General features: G+C 36.6%; 1 pseudogene; it reads left to right on the forward strand.

The window, feature by feature from the left end:
* Positions 1 to 2,445: 2,445 nt before the first annotated feature.
* LOC116087759 lies at positions 2,446 to 4,295 on the forward strand (annotated as a pseudogene).
* Positions 4,296 to 9,027: the final 4,732 nt, after the last annotated feature.

A 9,027-nucleotide genomic window follows, 5' to 3' on the forward strand; every position in this document is an offset into this window, starting at 1 on the left:
GACCAGCAACATGGAGATAACCTGGGAGCTTGTTTAAAACATGTAAGTTCATGCCCTATTCCAGACCCACTGAATCAGCATTTGCATTTTAACAAGATCTCATTTGATTTGTATGCACACTGTAGTTTGAGAAATACTGTGCCATCCTTTATGCATCCCTGGGGCAACGTTAGCATTGCTTTACATGCAGATAATGAAGAGCCAGGCACTGGGGGTGCCATAAAAGCTACATGATGTCTAAGTCAAGTGACTCCCAGGGCAGCTGGTAATTCTTGACAATTCCCTTAGAAACAGGGGTTGTGGGGGGAGCTTATTTTAGTGAATACACTCATGGGGTTGCATTAGTTAGAAAAATAGATGCTTGTTTTTGGAAATGATAGTGAAAATTTATCATCAGTGGTATGAGTATTTATATTTCTTATGTGTACAGTAGTGTTTATGTGATCTTATTAGCCATTTTCAGTTTTAATAAAATACCTTTGTTCACCAAGAATATGATTTACATAGGACTTGAGTAGACGTCAGGACATCAGCTTTGGAATAAGAACAGCATTGTATCCCAGTTAACCTTGGTGGTGGAACAGTATATTATCTTGTGAACATTTATGATTACTTTATGTGTGAATGGGGCTGGAGTTTTTCATTACTGTGACAACACATATAACAACTGAGTATACAGTTCCACACCATAGTCATCTTATATTTATGTTATTAAATAAAATAAATCTCAATTCTACCAAACACTAACTATTCTTTATTAAATAGTAAAATCTAACTCCAAATTTCTTGATGTCGTAATAATTATATATTTAGAATTTATAATACATGAATTAGTCATTCTCTTTCATTATCTACTAATTCCTTATTCAAATGCCATTTTATAATTTATTCATGCATTATTTTAATTAGACCCTTAAGTAATCCAGTAGCATGCGAAGAAACATGAAAAACATTTTTCTTCCTTAGAAATATATAGTCAGTATAGTACTAAAACCCACTGTTAGCATTTAACACATGTATTTCTCAAATGTAAGGAAGGTCATATTTTAGATAATCAACTAAATCAAAATATTATCATTTAGCAGTAAGTGAAGTGAGAATTGTGGATTCGGGTGGGAACAATAAATTTTATTATCAAAAACTGTTATTCTTGCTGACTGTAGCCAGAGCATCTGTGTGTCATGTGTCACAGGATGCAACTAGATCTGGCAAGCTATGAGGTGACATATGATTTTACAGTCATTAATTTATTTTCCTATAATTTTCATTGACTATGTAGATTAGAAACTTGCTCTTTTAGTACGCATGATTATTTTCCATTATCCTGCTTTATTTGGTCAATTCTTACCTAAAACCACCACCTCCACTGCTATTTTTACAGTATTTCTAGATGCTATCACTCATTATTATTTTGCCCATTCTTTAATAAGGCTGAGAAATAAGAGATTTAACAAAATTGCCTATACAACATATAATCTTTTCGTGTTATATTTTTTTAAGGAAAGATATGGTTAATACCTATTAATATGAAAGAAAGGACTTGTGAATTTGGACATTTTGAGATATAAATAAAATTAAACAGCATTATATGAGAACAAGAACAAACAGAATTCAATATTAATAACATATAGCAAGAGAATCAAGAACATTGTGATATGTGAAATATATATATAATCTTGAAGAAAACATTGGCATCAGAAGTCAGATATTATATTAGACTCTGGATTTCTTTATTTAATCCTTCATTGTCACTTTAGGCTGTATTTAGTAAACCCATGTTTCATCAATTAACTCAGATAACTTTCCATATGATTGATCTTATCTTGAGTAACATTTGGTAGCTCAGTCTGAGCCCTTGAGGTATGTTTCAGATTCATACTTTGAAATCATTTGCTTGCTAAATAAATACTCAGCTCCTGTAGTCTCCCATTGTGCTTTTGCATGTACCTAGGTTATTAGTTTGAATTCCTTTTTTAGAGTCCCTAGTAGTGGTGCATTTGTCTGTGTTTGAGATGTAATTCAAATTTTAATCCTGAAATTAGCCCATAGCAGATATTTTCTCACCTTAGCTACAAGGTTGTGACAAAAATGATCTTCATTTTTTTCTATTGAAATATAATCTTGGGATATATCTAGCTCTGATGAATTTGTCATTTAAACAAATTACATATATAAATTAATTATATTAATGGATAATATTAATGAAATTAATTAATTACATTAATTTATGGACAATAATATGTTTTATGTGTAAAATGGAAGATAATCAGAAAACAAAGACAACAGGTATTACTTGTCTTTATAACTTATAATGCATAGATTTGCCTGTAGAGATGAGAAGAATTCTCATTAGAACAGGGCTTTTCATCACTTGTGGTAGCTTTCCTTGAGTTCTTTTGTCAGATGCAGGTACCTGAAACCACTGCCAAGATGACAACACCCACACCAGTTATCCTGCTGAAAGAGGATACTGATAGCTTTCAAGGCATCCCTCAGCTCGTAAGTAACATCAGTGCCTGTCAACTGCTGGAAGAACCACCCTGGGTCCCCATGACATGGACAAACTTATTGTGGATGGTCAAGGCAGAACAAAAATTTCTAATGATGGGGCTACAATTATGAAACTCCTCAATGTTGTCCATCCTACAGCAAAGACTTTAAGTGGATATTTCCAAATCCTAAGATGTTGAGGTTGCTGATGGCACCACCTCAATGACCCTGCTGGTTGTGGAGTTTCTGAAACATGTGAAGCCCTTTGTGGAGGAAGGTTTACACCCTCAGATCATCATTCGAGCTTTCCACACAACCAACCAGTTAGCCAGCTGCATATGTAGCATAGGATGGCCTAGTCGGTCATCAATGGGAGGAAAGGCCCTTGGTCCTGTGAAGGTTCTATGCCCCAGTGTAGGGGAATGCCAGGGCTAGGAAGCAGGAGAAGTTGGGTTGATGAGCAGACAGAGTGGGGAGGAAACAGGGGTTTTTTTTTTCAGAGGGGAAACCTGAAAAGGGGATATCATTTGAAATATATATAAAGAAAATATCTAATAAAAAATAAATTAAAAAAACAAAATCAAAGAAATGTCTATGACTGTGAAGAAGCAAGATAAAGTAGAAGAGAGAAAGATACTAGAGAAGTATGCAGTGACAGCCCGGAGCTCCAAGCTGATCTCCCAGCAAAAGGCCCTCTTTGCCAAGATGATATTTGATACTGTGATGATGCTTATTGAGTTGCTGCAGCTTAAAATGATTGGCACTAAGAAGGTGCAGGCTGGACCCATAGAGGAGTCTCAGTTGGTGTCTGGTGTTGCATTCAAGAAGACTTTTCCTTATGCTGAGCTTGAAATGCATCCCAAGAAGTATAAGAACCCCAAGATTGCCCTCTTAAATGCTGAGCCTGAGGTGAAAGCAGAGAAAGATAATGCTTATATCAGAGTCCATACAGTGGAAGATTATCAGGCAATTGATGATGCCAAGTGGAACATTCCCTATTATAAGTTAGAGAAGATCCATCAGTCTGGAGCCAAAGTAATCCTGTCTAAACTCCCTACTGGGGATGAGGCCACCCAGTACTTTGCTGACAGGGACATGCTCTATACTGGCCATGTACCTGAAGAGGATCTGAAGAGAACGATGATGGCTTATGGAGGCTCAATCCAGACCAGTGTGAATGCTCTGATTCCAGATGTGCCGGGCCACTACCTAGTGTTTGAAGAGATCCAAATTATAGGAGAGAAGTACAACTTCTTCACTGGCTGCCCTAAAGCCAAGACATGTACCATCACCTGTGGTGGCACTGAGCAGTCTATGGAGGACACAAAGAGGTCCCTACATGGTGCTATCATGATTGTGAGGAGGGCCATCAAGAATGACTCTGTGGTGGCTGGTGGTGGAGTCATTGAGATAGAAGTTTCCAAATACCCAAGGGATTACTCAAGGACCATTCCAGGGAAACAGCAGCTGTTGATTGGGGCATATGCCAAGGCCTTGGAGATTATTCCATGACAGCTATGTGACAATGCTGGGTCTGATGCCACTAACATCCGTAACAAGCTGCTGGCTCGACATGCTCAGGGGGCATGTGGTATGGAGTGAACATCAGCAATGAGGTCATCCCAGAAAACTTCCAGGCATTTATGTGGGAGCCAGCCATCGTGCACACCAACATTCTGACAGCAGCTTCTGAGACTGCATGCCTTATTGTGTCCATGGATGAGACTATCAATAACCCCTTCTCCACTGTGAACGCTCTAGCTCCAGCAGCTGGCCAGGGTAGAGGCCAGGGCTGCTTCCATTGAGAGACAGTCTATACCTCCTTGTGAGGTGAATTGGGGAAGGGTGAGAAAATGGTTGATTAGTCGGCTGTGTTCTCACTGAAGGTTATTTAAATAAAACTTAAGATGATTTGGTCAGAAAAAACAAGCAAACAAAAATAGTTGGAAATGGAATGAAGGTTCATAATTTAGTTAGAATATGAATTATGTCCAAAAGGTTAATGAGTATGAAGATTAACTCACATATAGTAGTACTCATCGGTGAGACTTATAGAAGGTGAACAGGTCCAGAGATATCTGATTAATATATAACGTCCACTCCCTAGTGTGCCACTTGGGCATCCCCACTCACAGATTTACAGCCTTCTGTGACCTTGCCTGAAAAGTGCACTGAGCAGGGCTTAAGTCCTCAAAAACAACAAGTACTCCTGTGGAATTTGGGTGTACTATCTTCAGAAGCTTTCTTTAGTCAAGAAAGGAGATTTAACCCATTTCAAGTATACTTGACTCTAAAGTCAGAACCATGTAGCCTTAGCTGCCAAGTTCTGCTGCTTTCTGGGCAGGGACAATGGCCCCCTCATTCAGTTACAATTCTACTTGCTTATTATTTTCAATGGTTTCCTTCATTGTCTAAGCATGGCTGTACTGGAACTTACTCCATAGAATAGGGTTGCCTAGTATTCAGAGATTCATCTGTCTCTGCCTTCTGAGTGTCAAGTTGCTCCTTTTTACTCTAGATCTGCATAATCATGACCTCTAATAACCACAGGGTACAGTTCACATTAAATTGTTTTGTAATCTTCTCTGCAAGTGTAATTAATCCAAATCTTTTCAATTTAGCTTCAAGCAGATTTAGCTTCGGACAAGAGGAGAAAGTGGCCACATTTGTCACCAAAATATCACAAAGGAAAGTGTTTAGGTCACATATTAAAATTCTTCTCCTCAGAAATCTCCCCCAGATTTGAAATCATGCTCATCACTGCTGTCTTCTATGCCTATGGTGGACATTCTTAAAGCACCACATGTGGTTAGGTGGTTGGTAATGGCTGGGTGTCTGTAGTTTATAGAGCTAGAAATTGACACAAGTTAGAGAAACTGCCAGCCATTACTTAAATTCTTATTTTACTGGAATGATGGCTGTAAAACTTGGATGTTACCTATCAATTATTCTATATGCTCTGCCATTATCCATTTATATCTTTGGTTTAAAGTTTATATATTTTTATATATTGTATTCAAGGTAGTCTTATAGAAATGAAAAAAGGTGTGCATATACTTTCATATTCCTTTTTCTAACAGCATAAAAGATTTTATTTTATTTTTCTATATTTTTCTAAGTAATCTTCCATAAAATCTGCATGAAGTTCCATTGCATTAATATAAATAATGTAAATGACCAGCTTCCAAATTGGGCTCCCTCTCACTTTTACTCTGTAAATGAGTGTGCTCATGTATGCTTTCCTAAGCTACTTATCAAACTGTTATACATCTCCTCACACTTTCTCAGGAATGGATTTTGAGGAACATATACTTTTCAAGTTTCATCAGTAAGTAATAATCAATGCTTATCCTTCAGGATGATGAGAAACATCTTTGGCCATAGTTTCACTTCAAAATAATTGAGTAAAAGAAGAAACTTCAAGAAAATTCTCTCGGAAAATAAATGCTGAAATTGTTTAATTACTTCAAATATTCATAACTGTTCTTTATACTTTTCATTGACGATTATTTTTTTCCTCACATAATATATCCTGATTATGCTTTCCAGTCCTTTACTCCTCCCAGTTCTCCCAGATAAACTTCATTTCTAGCTCAACATCATAATAACGGGCATTAAAAATCACTGGGAAATAGCAATAGACTCAATTCTCTAATAAAAACACTGACTGACACTAACACAATGGGTGTGAATGGATGTAATCATTCTGCTGCATACAAGATACATACCTCAAGAACAAAGATAGTAACTCAGAGTAAAGGCCTGGAAAAACATTTCCAAGCAAACAAACCCAAGAAGAAAGCTTGTATAGCTAATCTAATATAAGTAGACTGTTTACCAAAATTGATTAAAAGAAATGAAAAAGAAGACTTTATACTTATCAAAGGAAAAATCCACCAAGATGACATCTCAATTCTGACTATTTATGCCCAAAATGCAAGGGTACCCACATTTTTAAAAGAAACATTATTACTAAAGCTTAAATCACACACTGAAATCCACATCTCAATAGTGAAAAATTTCAATACCCATTATCACAAATAGACAGATCATTAAGATAGGAAAAAAAAAAACAGAAATAATGAAGCTAACAGATGTCATGAATCAAATGGACCTAACATATACCTTCAGAACATTTCATTCAAACACAAAAGCATACAACTTCTCATCACATTGCAGAATCTTCTCCAAAATTGATCATATTCTCTGTCACAAAACAACTCTTAACAGATATATAAAAAAAATCACAATAGCCCATTGAATTTTAATAGTCCAGTATAGATTAAAGCTGGAGTTCAACAAAATAAAAATAAGAGAAAGTCTATAAACTCATGGAACATAAACAACTCCCTACTCAATGATCACTGAGTCAGGGAAAAAAAGAAAGAAAGAAATTAAAGATTTTTAAAATTCCAATGAAAATGAAGGCAAAACATACCTAAATTTATGGGACACAGTAAAAGTTTTCCTAAGAAGGAAGTTCATAGCATTAAAGAATTTCTTTCCTGAAGAAATTGGAGAGATCTCAAAGTAACAATATAAAATCACAACCAAAACTCTAGAACAAAAAGAAGCAAACACACCCAAGAGGAATAGATGGCAACAAATAATCATACTCAGGGCAGAAATCAATTAGACACAAAGAGAACAATACAAGAATCAATAAAACCAAGAGTTGGTTCTTTGAAAAAATAAATCAGTACAAGAGATAAACTTTTAGCCAAACAAACTACAAGGCAGAGAGACAGTATCCAAATGAATAAAACCAGAAATGAAAAGAGGGCATAACAGACATGGAAAATCCAAAAAATCATTAAAAAGCCTGTACTAGACAAAACTGGAAAATATAAATGAAAGATTTTTTCTTGATTGATATATTCATCTTTCCAAAGTCAAATCTAAGCCAGGTAAATTAAATAATCCTATAACCCCTAAGGAAATACACGCAGTCATCAAAAGTCTTCTAACAAAAATAATAACCCAAGACTAGATGATTTTGGTGCAGATTTCTACTGGACTTTTAAAGAAGTTGTAATCATACTCCTTAAATTATTATTCAAAATAGAAGCAGAAAGACTCGTTTTTCATACTGTACAAAACTCAAGTCCAGTGGATCAGAAACCTCAACATGACACCAGATACACTGAATTTAATAGAAGAGAATTTGGTGAATAACCTTGACTGTATTGGCACAGGAGACAACCTTCTGAAAAGAGCACTGACAGCTCAAGCACTAAGATCAATAATTAATAAGTTGGAACTCATGATACCAAAAAGTTTCTGTAAGGCAAAGGACACTGCCAAAAGAACAAAACTGCAGTCTATAGGATAGGAAAAGATCTTCACTACCTCTATATGTGCAGGAGGTCTAATATCCAAATATATAAAAAGCTCAAGATATTAAACACCAACACACAAAATAATACAGAAGTGGATGCTCACAGACAACCATTGGACTGAGCATGGAGTCCCCAATGGAGGAGTTAGAGGAAGGACTAAAGGAGCTGATGGGGTTTGCAACCCCATGGGAAGAACAACAATATCAAGAAACACCCTAGAGCTCCCAGGGACTGCACCACCAACCAAAGAGTACACATGGAGGGATTCATTGCTCCAGCTGCATATATAGCAGATGATAGCCTTGTTTGGCATCATTGGAAGAAGAGACCCTTGGTCCTGTGAAGGCTCAATGCCCCAGTGTAGAAGAATTAAAGAGCTGGGAGGAGAGAGTGGGTAAGTGGGGAATCACCCTCATAGAAGCAGGGGGAGGGGGAATAGGATTGGGAATTTCCAAGGGAGGGGGAACAGGGAAAGGGGGTAACATTTGAAATGTAAATAAAGAAAATATCCAATAAAAATTAAATTAAAAATATGGGGCAAAGAGTTAAATAGAGAATTCTCAACAGAAGAATCTCTAATGGCCAAGAGGCACTTGAAATGTTCAATGCCCTTGGTCATCAGGGGAAATGTAAACCAAAGCGACTCTGAGATTCCATCTTATACCTTTCAGAATGGCTAAAATGAAAATCTCAAGTGACAGAAGTTGCTGGTAAGAATGTGGAGCAAGGGAAATGCTCTTCCATTGTTAGTAGGAGTACAAACTTGTACAACCACTCTGGAATCCATCTGGTGGTTTCTCAGAAACTTGGAAATAGTTCTACATCAAGATCCAACTATACCATTCCTGGGCATAAACTCAAAAGGTACTCCACCATACCACAAGGATATACTTTCAACTGTGTTCATAGCAGCTTTACTCATAATAGCCAGAAACTGGAAACAACCCATAGGTCCATCAACCAAAGATTGGATACAGAAAATGTGGTACATTTAAACAATGTAATGTTACTCAGCTTCTAAAAAAATGACGACATTATGAAATTTGTAATCAAATGCATGGAACATGTCATCCTGAGTGAGGTAACCCAAAGACAGACATGATATTTACTCAGTTAAAAGTGGATGTTTGTCTCACCAGAGACTATGAAAGCTAGAAGATCCTGGACAGATGCCATACAGACCCTAAGAGAACATAAA

The sequence above is a fragment of the Mastomys coucha genome, unplaced genomic scaffold (assembly GCF_008632895.1).
Source record: "Mastomys coucha isolate ucsf_1 unplaced genomic scaffold, UCSF_Mcou_1 pScaffold13, whole genome shotgun sequence".
Lineage (NCBI taxonomy): Eukaryota > Metazoa > Chordata > Mammalia > Rodentia > Muridae > Mastomys > Mastomys coucha.